The following is a 14,552-nucleotide window of genomic DNA, read 5'->3' as shown; positions in this document are numbered from 1 at the left end:
AAAATATGATTTTAGTCTTTGAAATATATTCATCTCATAAAGTGGTAAACAGCACATCGCAAACTAATGAACTACAATATAATATAAACAGTGTTAAATAAACAAAATGTTGTATTAACATTTGGGCCTGACTCTGGCTCACTTTGAAAAAACTGACACCACTTCTGAACCTTAAATTTTTAAGCAAACTGTTGCTCCTTTTAATATTCCCCATCTTACTAATGAATTATTTTGGTAATTCATCACAAACGATGCAACTAGCAATTATGATATGGCGTTTTTATTTTGGCGATTCTAAATATTAAATTTTCGCCAAAAGTGGTAAACTTACACAGCTAAGTTCTAGTGTTAATGCTGACGTCCAAAAGAAAGAAAACCACGTGACCTGTAATAACCAATCAGCATTAGGTTACGCATTTTCCTCTTCCGGTCTTGAGACGCCTGTAAAACGTGTGTTGTGTTTATTTTGGAAGCTTGCTAATAAGAATTTACTAATGTAATGTATTTTAATTATAATTAATATTATTTAATTGGATCGTTTAAATTTTTTGATGTGTTTATTTTGCGTTGGCTTATACTCATCATTTTTCAAAATATTGTTTCTTACTAATTCAGAAGTCAAACAACAAAAGTCAGCGTTAATTTACAAACTTTTCACAGGACTACGATGGTTCGGTAAAACCATCGAAACTAGTCCTGTGAAAATTTTGTAAATTAACGCTGATTTTTGTTGTTTGACTTCTGAATTAGTATTTATTCGGCGTGTTATTGTATCTTAATTATATTGTTTCTTATAAAAGTTCTGAGTATAAATAATTGTATGTGAAATTGGTTAAAAAATACAACGTTAAATAAGGATAAGGATACATTTGAGGTAAAACTCTCGATTTGGAGAGCAACCGACACATGTTCCACTTTATCTGCGTCCACCACGGCCAAGCAGTAAGATCGCTGAACAATAGTAGTTCGACTTGGATTTCGGATCCTGTCTGACTTAGAGTTTCTGTGGTATTCCATACGTATATTGTAAATACGTAGTTTTCATTTAAAAAGTCTTGCACAAAGACACACCTTTCTTTCGGCAGGTAGATAGTCCTAGTGTGTTTGTCTAGATCAATTTGATAGTTTGGATTCTGATACATCTAGCTCGGACTCTTATTCTTAGGAAATTCATAACATTCTTTGCTTGTGGGCTTAAATAAAGCATATTAAAATAACATCAACCTAAATAAGGTACATTAAAATTTCTCATTAAGAAAAGGGAATTTTACATTCCGAAAAGAGATGTCCATAAATCTTCAACAGCTAACTATGCGGACTATCTTGCATTTGGAATTTTGATGAAGTTGGCCTATGGGTAAGGTGACCGGATTTTAACATTGGTAAAGCGGGACACCATTGAATGGGGAGTGTCTTTATTAAAAATTTGGTTTACATGAAGCAACTGAAATTTTCATAGAACGCAAAAATAGTATTGTAATATATTTTTAATTTCAACATAAGTACAATTTACAAATATTGTACTTTAAAAAATTATGTATAGTATTATTTTATTATTTGGCATATTTCTCATTTGAGTGATTTTTTTTTATTAAATTATTGCTGTTGTTTAAAAGGTCATGAAGCTTTTCACAAGAACTTGTTAAATTATATTTCACATATAAAACGGCTTTCAAAGTGTCAACACTTAATTGTGATTTTTCTGATGTCCACACTTTATTTACCATAGGAGAAGACATGTTCAATCGCAGTATTAGTTCCTGGTAAGGACAGAGCATATTCCTCATTTTTTAGCGCATTATTGTAGGGAACATGGTTTGTTTCAAAATGATGAAATATTTCTAACCATTTGTTTTCTATTGTGATTTTTGCCCATGTGCAAGATTTAACCTTTTCCTTATCAATATATTTTTTTAATAATGATACCTCATTAGAAGTATCACTTTCGGAAATATTGCTGTATCGGAAATTTTAAGTAATATGATTGAATGATTTTTCCACATCATTCCAATTAAGTTCTTGTTTTAATGTAACCCAATGAAAATGTCTTCTAAATAATCTATGCAGCTACTATAGAACTTTTTAACGTGATTCATGATATCTGCACAATTTATTGCACCTTGTTCTTCTAGCTGGTTTATACTGTTACGAATTTGGTATTTAAAAAGCTAATGTTAGTTCAATTACAAATTAAATGGTTTTATTTCCCCCGCAGTGCAGCGCGTGACGAATATTAAAAGAAGAAAGCTAAGCCGGAAAATTAAAAATACAAGAGCGCGTGCATTAAATAAATAAATATCTCTTTTTGATTTCGAGAAAGTACTGGAAAATTCTAGCGCGTGATTTTAAAATCTTATAAAAGGAGGAAAACATCTCAGTTGTAGTAGTTGCTTAGTTTGTTGTTGTTTAGAAAACTGCTCTTGTTGATTGTAGCGAATTCGCGGATTAGCGTTCTTTAGCTGTTTTGAATTACGTTCTATTGGATATTTGAGTAGTTAAAAGATAACTACTGTGAGATATTGTAATACTGCATCATAATTTCAGAAAATTTAAGCATTTTGTTGTGATAATAATAAATTTTTGTTCATTTTTCATCGGACTTGTGCATTCCTTTCATAACGAACCCGTACGCACGCAACAATACTATTATGGAAAGTTAATTGGAGAAAATTATTTTCTAACTGCTCTTGACACTAAAATTTTAAATTATTAACTTCATTTGCTACTTCGATTAATGAAATTTTGTGACCTGCAATAAGTTTTATAGCATTTTAAAAAAGAGCTACTTGATTGTGTATGGACTCTAAGCAAATTTTTGAAGATTTTTTTTTCAACGCGCACAGTGTATATAGACATATAAAAGGACGTATAAAAGACATATAAAAGGGATTATTTGAAAAGGAATTTCTATGTTTTTTTTTTTTTTTTTTTCATTCTTTGCTGTATGCTAATCTCCTTATTCTGTATTAGTTTTAAATTTTTACCTTGAAATCTTGCCTAAAATCGAACACACCAAGACTCTAGTACCAAGATTCTAGGACAACTGAGAGACTTTGTTTCTCTGCATGTCATCGGTCAGTTCATTGACAACAGAAAGGTGGGTCCACATCTGTGTTTCATTTCCTGTTTTCTCTTTCTTCTTCTCTCTCTCTCTTTTTTTTTGGGAGGGGGAGGGGATGTTTGGTTATTAACTAACAAATTGTTGGGGTGATTTTCTGAAGGTCAAGGGTAATTTTATCAGTTATCTGTTTGGTTTTTCACTAGAGCAGTTTTTCGCTTTCATTCAAAGTTTCGTTAGCGCTACGTTTAGTAGTTTTGAGTTGTAGATGTTTATTTAATTTTATTTTACAATTTCTAATTTATAATTGTAGATATAATATTAGTTTATTTATTCGGATTTTTAATTATTTTCCAAATGGATCGGAGAGGGCTCACACGAATTGCTTCAGATAGTGAATCTGATACGGATCCCGGTGCATGTGCAAAACATACAATATTGGGTTGTGCTTTTTCAAAGGTGGTGTTATGTTACGTAAGAATAGAAAATATCAAATTAATAAATCAAATTTACTTTGTACTTACGTTCAGTCTGATTGCCAGGTAGATCTTCACAAATCCAATAATGTAAAGCTATTAGAACAAACTTTATTACAACCTATTTACAAAATATATACATCACCAAAAATTTTGTTACAGTTCTGCATTTGTTTTTGCATGGGACCGTTTTTTCTGTTAATTAGTTCTCAACTGTTTATTTTTATCTCAAAAACATTTGCATTGCTTGAGCGCTGTTGTAGTCAGTGCCCTCTGCCTATCAGCTCGTGGTTTCGTAGCAATCTCCCCACCTTGAGTATGTTGGAATTGCACTCAACATCACAGAACAAATCTCTTTGGCTTATGTATTATTCGCCCACTCCTGGAAGTAACTGGTGGAGATTTCAGGTCTGCTTTGACTCTTCCATTCGGAATAGACTGCAAAACCGTCATTTTCTTTGCTTGCTCACTCATTTCTAAAGGATAAATATTCTGCAAGGGTCTTACTATGTCACCATTCCTTGTTTTTACTTGAATACCACGAACATGTCTATCCTTCCCTAGATACAGCTTAATTATTCTTCCTAGCTGCCAATCAATCCGTTTGCTGTTTTCATTCCCAACCAAAACTATATCTCCTAATTTCACTTGTTCCTTGATTTTACTGGCTTTCTTAGAATTTTTAAGTTGTCCTAAGTATTCAGCTCTGAATCTTTTTCTTAAATCTTCTCCAAGTTTCTGAAAATACTGCCAACATTTATTCAACTCTGTTCCATTTATGTGATCAAATTCAATCGTTGAACCTTCTACATTGTCCCTTAAAAACTTATTTGGATTTAAAGGCATTAAATTTTGAATGTCTTCCAATATGTATGTCAAAGGACGGGAATTGATAACATTTTCAACTTCATATAACACAGTGAGTAATTCTTCATAATCTAAGCTTGTCCTGCCTAAAATACTCTTCAACATGTCCTTTATAATTCTAATCAGCCTTCCCACCATGCCGATGTAGGAGGATTAAATTTCCATTTAATTTTCTTAATCGTGGCTTTTCCCTCCACTTCCTTCCAATAAGTTTTCTGGAAAAGGTTATTAGTTCCCATAAAATTAGTACCATTGTCTGAATATATAATACTTGGTTTTCCTCTCCGAGCTATTTTCTCAGGCTTTGCATAAAATTTCAATGTGTACTGCCCGATAAACGGTGCATGTAAATATCACTATCCATGCCTTCTTCTAGCTTCGAAGGTATAAAGGTCCAGCCAAATCGACATCCGTAACTTGGAAAACTGCAGAGTCTGTTACTCTCTCCTCTGGTAATAGTATGGGGTTTACGTCAAAATTGGTTACTTTAAATCATTTACAGACCACAGTTTTTATTACATGACGAACTGTATGCCAGCATTTGAGAATCCAAAATTGTTCTTTCAGAATTGCCATTAAGGCTTGAATACCTGCATGAGAATTTTCCTCGTGTTTTTCCTTGATTAACAGGTTGGTAATAACATGGTTGGGAGGAAGAATTATCGGAAATTGAAAATTTCTACTGTCTTTTCTCTGAGAGATCTTTGTCGTAGTTCATATCAGTCTTTTCTTATCCACAAAAGGTTGCAATAATATGATTGTTTGTCTTCATGAGATTCAAAATTTTCTTCTTGTGTTAATTTTAAAAGAATATTTTCTGCTTCTGCATATTCCGCAAAAGTGATGTTACTGAAGATACGATCTTTAGGTAAATTTCTGGCATTTTTGCCGAATCATTTTATCCAAGCTATCATCCTTACTATCTTTTTATATGAAGAATATCTGTTGTAGAATAAATCCCTTGTATTTATAATGCTGGTAGCTGTTATGGCACATTTTCTTTTCTCCAAATTTATTACAGATTTGTCGGATTGCACTAGTTCATAATAAGTGTCCATCCTTAAGTTTTCCTTCAGCCATTCCGGCTCGTTCCACCACTGACCCTTCACTAATTGTCATACTGTACATCCTCTTGAAGCTATATCTGCTGGGTTTTGTGACCTGGAATGTGATACCAATCATGTATGCTACTTAGTTTTCTAATTTCATTTACTCTATTGGCCACGAATGTAGCCCAAACAGCTTCTCATTTAATCCAACAAAGAGCATTTCTGGAATCTGTCCAGCAAAATGTTTTAATATCAATTAGATGCAAGTCTCTTCTTACCAATGCTGCTAGTCGAGCACCAATTAGGCAAGCTAATAATTCTAAGCAAGTTATTGTTCTCACTCTCATTGGAGCTATTCTGGACTTAGCTTGCATTAACTGACAATGTACACCTTCATTATTTTCTATTCTAATCAATATGCATGTAGCATAGGCCATTTTGCTGGCATCATAGAATACGTGCAGATTCCATTTATCAGGTTCATAAATTTGAGAGCATTTTGCAATCCAATGAGGAATTTTAATATCTTTCAATACAAAAATTTGACTATGCCATAAATTAAACTTCTTCAGAATCTTCTCTGGCACATTTTGATCCCACGAGAGTTTTGATCTGCAACATTCTTGTAATAATAATTTTGGCAGCAGTGTCAAAGGCCAAGAGAATCCAAGCGGGTCGAAAATCGCTTATGCTAAGGATAAAATTTTCCTTTTCGTTACTAATGGGACTTTAGAAGGAAATTTTTTTTATGTCACAGCAGAGGGTATCTTCCTTTATCTCCCATACAAGGCCCAGTACAGAAATACAATTTGTTGTATTTTCACTTGCCCTCAAAGAAGGTTCGTTTTCTGAGAATAATCCAGGATCATCATTTTTTTCAGGTGTATTGTACTGCCAGTCCCGAAGCTCAAATTAAGCATCTGACATTATCTGTTTTTCCATATTCATAAACTTCTTTAAAACTGTCGAAACTGGTCACGCAATTATCGGCGTAAAATCATTCTTTCAATTTGCTGGCCGTTTCTTGAATTTCCTCCTCCACATTATCCGAGTGATATGCTATAGTAGCACCTAATAAAAAAGGGCTTGAAGTTACTCCAAATGGTACAATGTCTATAGATCACTAAGTTATTTGGATCACCATCTTCATACCACAAGAACCTCAAATAATCTCTATCTTGTGAATTCAAATTTATCTGCAAAAAGGCTTGATGTAAACCAGCTGTTACTCTGTATCTTTTCAATTAAAATTGTAAAAGTATAGAAGGTATTAGTTCTAACAGATTGGGACCCTTTTTTAAGCAAGAATTGAGAGAAACAAAATTCTTTTCATGTGCTGAAGCGTCGAATACCGGTCTGATTTTAGTAGTGGAAGAATGATTTATTACTGGATGATGCGGTAAATAGAGTCCGACTTGATCTTGCAATCTTGCAATGGAACTTCTTCTATAATACCTTGTAGACTCCAGTCCTTAAAAACTTGATAATCATTCAAGTGACCATTAGCAACAAGTTTACCAACAGTAATCAAAAGTCTTTTTTCAGAGAGTTCTCCAACCACGGCAGCGATACTGTTATCTACCATCTTCATCTTGTTTTATGGTTTCGCGAAATTTATACAACGTAGCTGCTCGCAAGTCTTGTTTTAGAAGGCTTTTTGGAGGATTGGTGACACCAATAGCTTCAAGCTTTCAAAGATCGGCAACTGCACTTTCATTAATGAACAAGAATAAAACAGAAATAGTATCTTCATGTGTAAATATATATACACCTTTGATAATTTTCCTATTACCGTCCACCATAAATAAGTTTCAGTTGCAGTTAATCCACATTTAAATTTCCTCACTCTGCCAGTCATCAGCTTCCCAGCAATATCTGCCCCAATAAGAAGTTATATTTTTGTAGGTTGCAGTAGAGGATCTTCCTCCTTATTGTAATCACTCAGCCATATTCCTTGTCATCTAAGTTCTTTCATCCACATTTTCTTTGTCACACTTATCAAACGATCCTGGACCAATTCATCTTTGTCAGTTCATTACCATCCACTTATGAATGTTATTAGTCAACTCTATTTGCAGGAAATAAACTGGGACACTTATGCAGGTTTAACAATAACATGAGCTATATTTTCATTTTGTAAATACACATCTTTTCACAAAGTATTGTTTTTATTCACAATTGCATCAAACGCACAAGTACTGCATTGCACCTTTCACTTCATAACAAACAAAAAAAAAAAAAAAAAAAAAAAACTCTCGTAATACAGAAAAACCCATTTCAAATTTTTTCACACTAGCATGCCGTCCTTCTCGCACCAACCACACTTCTTCTTCTCGTTGCCAGATTTTTTCCTCTCTCCTTTCAGATAGACTGTTTTTTTTTCACACGAGCATGCCGTCCTTCTGGCATCAAGCACACTTTTTCTCGTTGCCAGATTCTCTCCTTTCAACTTGAGGTTGTTGGCTTAACTGTTCTTCCGGCAGGGCTTAGTCGGTAGCTTCCCCTTACCAAGTATGTGCATGACATGCCAAGAATGAAATTTGTCCTTTCTTTGGGACGTATTTCATTAATCAATATCCAAGCAAATTTTCTGTACACTACTTTTACACAATACCAACCTCGTACAGTATTAAATAAAACAAAACAGAACAAACAATAAATGATTACAACCATACAAGTAAAAAAAAAAAAAAAAAAAAAAATCAAATTATATTACTCGTATCATATCTGATCCAGACGTGAAAGTGCTTCAGCACTTTGTTGCTGGATCCCTGGCCTATGACTAATCCGCAAGTTCCATTTCTGCAATGCCAAGGCCCACCTCGTCAATTTGGGACTTCGAGGACTAGTTTTGTTCAAATATCTGAGAGGGTTGTGATCCATTATAATTTCTACCTGAGCCCCATAGATCCATTTATCAAATTTATTTAGGCCAAATAGCTTCCTTCTCAATGCTTGCCCAATTTCTCTGAGTTTGAGAGAGGTTTTGGCTTGCAAATGCAATAGGACAATAGTTACCACTCTCTTCTATCTGTGTTAAACAGCAGCCTATGGCCAAATTGGATGCATCACAATGGATCTGAAATGGCTTTCCAATATTTTTTTGTGTGGCTAGAGATGTCACTTGGCACAAAGTATCCTTTAATTTGTTAAAAAAGCATGTTCCAACTTCCCCCCCTCCCCCCGCAGAACAATATTGGCATGTCTCTTCTTAGTCAACTCTGCCAATGGGGCCGATGTTTCTGCATAATTGGGAATATAAGATCGATAAAATCCCATTAATCTTAAAACCGATCTCGCATCTTTTTTTGTGACGGGCGTGATGAGTTTTCTAATTGTTTTGACCCTTTCTTCATCAGGACCACGCTTGCCTCCTCCAATTATATGCCCCAAATATTTGATTTTTTTAGCTGAAAAACCCCATTTGTTCAAACGTACAGAAATTCCTAATTTTTCTAAAGTGTGCAGAACCAGAGAAATGTGTTTCAAGTGTTCCTCAAATGTTTTCGAGAAAATCTATATATGCTTGAGCATAATCACTATGACTCTGCAAAGCACAATTCACTTACTTCTGGAATGTCCCCGAGGCTCCTGATAAGCCGAAAGGCATTGTTCTCCACTGGTACACTCCATTACATGTTGCAAATGCAGTCAAAGGTTTGGTCTTTTCATCCATTCGGATTTGCCAATACCCTTTTCGAAGGTCGATGCTTGTCAGCCAGTTGGCTGCTCCCGCCACAAAAATCAATTCCTACATGCAGCGCCGGACTTAGCATTTTTCCTAAACGGAGAAAAACTTAAAACTGCTGCTCTCACTTATCTTTAAGTTTCTCTAGCAAATTTCAATTTTTTTTTAATAAACATAGAAATAGGTAGGGTTTGAGATAAAATGTAAAATCCATTTTATAGGAAGAAATTCTGTGCCATTTTTGTTATAAAAGAAATATACATAACAAATTGTTTAGTTTCTTTACTTACGGCAAAACATAAGAGGGCTATCTGCCTAAGAAGAGAGATGTCTTCACTAAGGTCTTTTGAAGAGTAATTGGCTTGTATGCAAATAACGCATGAGTGAAACGACGGAAACGCCCATGGAGCCAGCAAATTCGCCGGGATTCTAACCCCTGACCGAACTACGAGTGTTCAGAGTTTACCGCTCAGCCGCTGGAGGCCCGACATACGGTGTATTTAATTATGGCAAAGCACACTAGGGCTATCTGCCTAAGGGGAGGGAGGCCTTCATGGAGGATTTTCTAAGGGAAACTGGCTCGTATACACGTTACACATGGGGAAAACCACGAAAACACTCATGCAGCCAGTCCGTTCGCGGGATTCGAACCTCAGACCGAACTACCAGTGTTCAGCGACTTTACGCTCGGCCACTGGTGGGCAGAGGCCCGACATACATATCGAAAGTTACATGGATAAAAACCTCTCGAACCTTCCTAATGCAGCTGTCTCTCCGGTGCAATGAAATAATCAAATTTACATTTTCCCTGAAATAAGCATTTTTTCAATATTTGCAGTAATAGTTACTCATACTAATAAAGGATACTAATAGAAAATGATTCAATATAAAACACTAAAATAGTTCAGCACAGTACAAAAATGGGAATCACACATTATTAAATAATTAAAAATTTCATGTAAACAAATATAAGCAAATTACAAATCACTGATGCAATGGATTGAATAATTTTATACCAATTTCTCTATACTAACAGTAACTTTAACCTAGCACTTTAAAATTTGCAGTAACGCCTTTATGTAAACTACTCAAGAACTCCATTCGTCCTCACACAGCTCGATAACATAATAAACCAGCTCGATAACATATATTTATATATTCAAAATATTTACACATTCACACTATTTTTGCACTGCAATAATCAAATTTACATAGAAATTCTCTGAAATATGCAGTTATGAAATATTTGCAACAATAATAATAATAATTTGAAATCTAGCCAAACTAATGGAAAATTTATTCAGTCCTAAATGCTAAAGCAGTTCAGCATAGTACAAAAAATAGGAATGACACATTACTAATTAATATCTGAAACAAATATATACACTGAAACAAATATATACAAGTTACAAATCACGAATGCAATGGATTCAGTAATTAACACACCAATTTCTTGGAATTAACAGAGATTTTAACCTAGCACTTTAAAATTTCATTTCACTATAATGCCTTTATGTAGACTACTCAAGAACTCTGCTATCGTCCTCACACAACCCGATAACAGTATAAATATTTACATATTCACACAAAAGAAAGAGCTCTTGGTTTGTATATTATGGCAAAGTACTCGAAGGATATCTGCCTCAGCCAACTTGTTCGCCTGCGATTGAACCTAGTGTACAGCGGTTTTCAATTCGGTCACTAGTAGGAGCAAATTTTCAAGATAAACTGGCTCGTACTCACGTTACATATGAGGAAAAGCTACGAAAACTGTCATGCAGCTAAATCATTCTCCTTAATTTGAAACTTCGGTCAAATTACCAATGTTTAATGACTTTACTGCTTGATCGCTGGTGAACTCACAGCTCTTGAAATTAGTCTTATGAGATGCTGTGTATTGAACAATATATTAAAGAAGATAGAAGGTACAATATAAGTAAACGCAAAAGTGTGCTGAATATAGGTTTACATATCTGGTAAGTGAATTACATTTATCTGTATGCAATCATGAAACATTATATCACAAAAATATAAAGGAAGAAGAAAATGTAATCAAAATATTAGGAGCATTTGCTATTATTTCCGGTATGGCTGGAAATTTTTATAAAAATTGTAAATGAGCTATACTATTAATCACGTTAACTTGTATTATAAATAGTGACAGTTAGAGATATTATTAGCATAACTCAGCGTCATCTCTCTTTAAAAATAGTTTTATTGAAACCTAAACCTAAACTGAAAAATAAGATGCATACTAACGATTCATCAACACGAAGACGTTAGAAACAGCTTCTGTTAACTAGAGTTATGATGCAGAACCTTCTAAAAATTATCATTTAAATACAAATTGGATGAATACAATACAACTATATACAAATTCTAATGTATAGCAAAAATAAATATATAATGCAACTTTAAAAAGAAATGGGTGAACAGGACATTAAAAATTTTAAGCGATGAATAGAAGGAAGTTAGAAATTTTTTGTATAATTATGAACATGTTTCATATGTTCATAATGATTAATTAAACGTGTATGTATTTAATTAAATTAAATGTGTTTCATTGCATATCGGTGAGAGAAGTATTGGAAAACAAAATAATTTTTTTAACATTTCTTATATTTCTTGAAATATGGAGTCTGTAAGAAAATCTGTAAGTGATTAAAAATTGGAAAAGTAAATAACGGCTTAATATGACATATATTATAACAATATTTGTATGAATTTAGAACCGTTTAACAAGCGAATTTTGGGATTCAATGAAAAGAATTTTAAAATTAGATTAGAACTATTTACCTAAAATGTTGAATTTGAAATTTAAGATCTAAGAAAATTCATAAATATTTATCTAAAAAAAAAAATTAAACTGCGATACAAATTAATGTTAGTACTGTAGTATCTTCTCTTAAATCCGATATTTGATAGGTTGATTTAATATATATAGATATATATATCAATTTCTTGTAGGTTCATTAATTTATCTGGTTTACATACGTCAAAACTGATATATTAAACATTACCTCCAAAGTGAAGTTAAAAGTGGACAAGTAATGTTAAAACTAAATAGGAGAAAATTCAAATTAAACTTGGTTATTACACTTCTTAAAATTACATCAGTAAATATGGATGGTAATTTTAAGAAACATGATAACTCGGTTTAATTTCAATTTTTTCCTATTTAGTTTTTGACATTAATTGACCACTTTTAATTTCAAGAATTGGGAGACAATATTTTAGTACATTAACTATCGCTTTAACTACTTAAGTCCCAGATTTCTTCTTTATATAATAATTGTCAAAAATAACACATAGCAGCTAAATGTTGCAACTTGAAAATTTTTTAATTCCTGTGGAGCATAAACAAGTTCTGACTCATCATTCTTTATTATAAAAATATAATATGAGTATAAAAGAAAGTAATTCACTCGTAATTCATAGTTTCTTCTTTATGTGTCACCCTTTGTACATTAAAGTGAGGGACTGAAAAGTTGACCATTATTAGTTGTCGAGGAGAATTGCATGGAGGTAGGAAATAACCTCCTTAGAGAATTGAGGAGGGCTTCAATTAATTCCGCGAAGTTGGTATACGATTGGGCAAGACATTTTGAAGTGAGCTTGCATAAAAGGGGCAATAATCCCTTTTGGGAAGGCAAGGGAACGGCAGTGAAAAATCAAATGAAGTTGGTCAACACCCCCCCTAGACCTATTATATTTAGGCTGTGCTGAGTTGGCAGAGGCGCGAGACTCGAGGACAAGGTCGTCTGACCTTGTCAGTTACGCCTGCAGTTCCTCGATTGTCCTCTCTCTGATTTTATCTTTACAGTCGTATTCGGATGTACTTAGCTTTCTTTTAAATGTTTGTTTCATTAAAATGTTTCTTAGTAATTAATTATAAATATTCTTAAAAGTGGTCTTTAAAATTACTAATATTGTATCAAAAATTAGACAACATTTCAAATATGATCCAGTAACCCGCTTGAATTTGCTGTCTGCAGAAGTTGCCGCCCGGGGCACAGACTCTGGCTTGCCCCCCTCTAGATCCGGGACTGCCTACATGTCTTTCATGGGAAATGTTGGAGTTTTGGTCACAGCATTCAATAATTTAAAATCTATACACATTCTAACTGTAGCATTCTTTTTCGTCACACAAACTATAGGATGAGCAATTTCTGACTCAGAAGGTTCAATTAATCCTAATTCTAGCAACTCACATAGCTGCTCATCTACTGTTTTGTGGTATGCCATGAATATTCCATAGCAGTGGGGTTTCTTCCTAAGAGCAATAGGAATGAGTTCGATCTCGTGTGTACGTACTCGTGCTGGTTGCACTGGACATGTAAATAATGTTTGATATTCCCTCAGTACCCCTAAAAGTTTACTCCTTTGGACCGAATCTAAATTGGACATTTCTAATCCTTCCAGAGATTCAGAAAAACTCTTCTCCCTTCTTGACAGGTGTAGATTCAATTTCCCCAAAGTCTTCTTCCTCCTCCAAGATAACATTTACTACTTGGGATCTAGCTACATAAGGTCTAATCTTATTCTGATGAACATGTCTTTTGGTTCCATCGGGCATTTGTACTACAAAAGAGTGAGAACTTCTCTGTTCCAATATATTTGCAGGACCCTGCCACGTAGCTTGTTATTAGAATCGAGAATCAAGACTATCACCTTAACTCCCACCTTAAATGTTTTTATGGTAGACCTTAAATTATGATAGTGTGCTGTCCTCTCTTGCTGAATTTCAGCTGTGGACTTTGCCTGCTCTGCTGCTTTCTCAAACCTAGCCTTTAGATTTTGTAAATATGTATATAAACAGGAGTTGCATCTAATTGTAAATTTTCATGTTTCCCTGTCCATGATGATTTTAATATCGACAGAGGTCCCTGAGGTATGCTGCTGAACATGAGTTGAAATTCAAGCCACCCAGTTGTTGAGTTGGGTACTTCTCTATACGCCACAACACATAAGGAATTTGCAAATGTCACTCTCTATCTTCTTCTCTGATGACATGATGTAATATTCTTTTTAAAGTACCATTAAACCGTTCAACTAATCCATTAGATTGAGGATATCCAGGGGTCAAAAACTCAGGACTGGCCCCTATTCGTCTCTCAAATTCTTGAATCAAATCTGCTTTAAAATTTGTTTCATTGTCACATGCAATTACATTTGGAATACCCATTCTTGAAAAAATATGTAATAAGTCCTCGTAAGTCGACTTGGCGGAGAGGCTAGTTAGAGGTATTGCTTCTGCCCATCTTGTATGCTGATCAACTAAGCATAATATATACTTATGACCCTTAGAACTGGGAGGATCAATCAGACCTATCACGTCAATGTTTACAATTTGGAAGGGCAGATCTGGCCTCGTTACTGGGGTGATTGGTGTCCTATCAACAGTTTTAATTGGT

The 14,552-nt window shown here is 34.1% G+C and overlaps 1 protein-coding gene across 4 annotated transcripts in view; it reads left to right on the top strand.

Moving 5' to 3' along the window:
• Positions 1-398: 398 nt before the first annotated feature.
• The window catches only part of LOC118203161 (RNA-binding protein 28), a 127,681-nt gene continuing 113,527 nt past the window's right edge, over positions 399-14,552 (top strand). For 2 of the 4 annotated variants that reach the window (XM_085811199.1, XM_085811198.1), the window contains exon 1: positions 400-496. The gene's annotated coding sequence lies outside the window, so the exon portion shown is untranslated. Of the gene's footprint in view, positions 497-14,552 lie in introns of all 4 variants that reach the window. The other 2 variants (XM_085811201.1, XM_085811200.1) reach the window with 2 other exon arrangements.

This window comes from Stegodyphus dumicola, chromosome 2, assembly GCF_044657685.1.
Source record: "Stegodyphus dumicola isolate Sdum_Otavi_A_Nest chromosome 2, ASM4465768v1".
Taxonomy (NCBI): domain Eukaryota; kingdom Metazoa; phylum Arthropoda; class Arachnida; order Araneae; family Eresidae; genus Stegodyphus; species Stegodyphus dumicola.
Note: the sequence above shows the minus strand (reverse complement) of the source record. Positions and strands in the feature narration are given on the sequence as shown.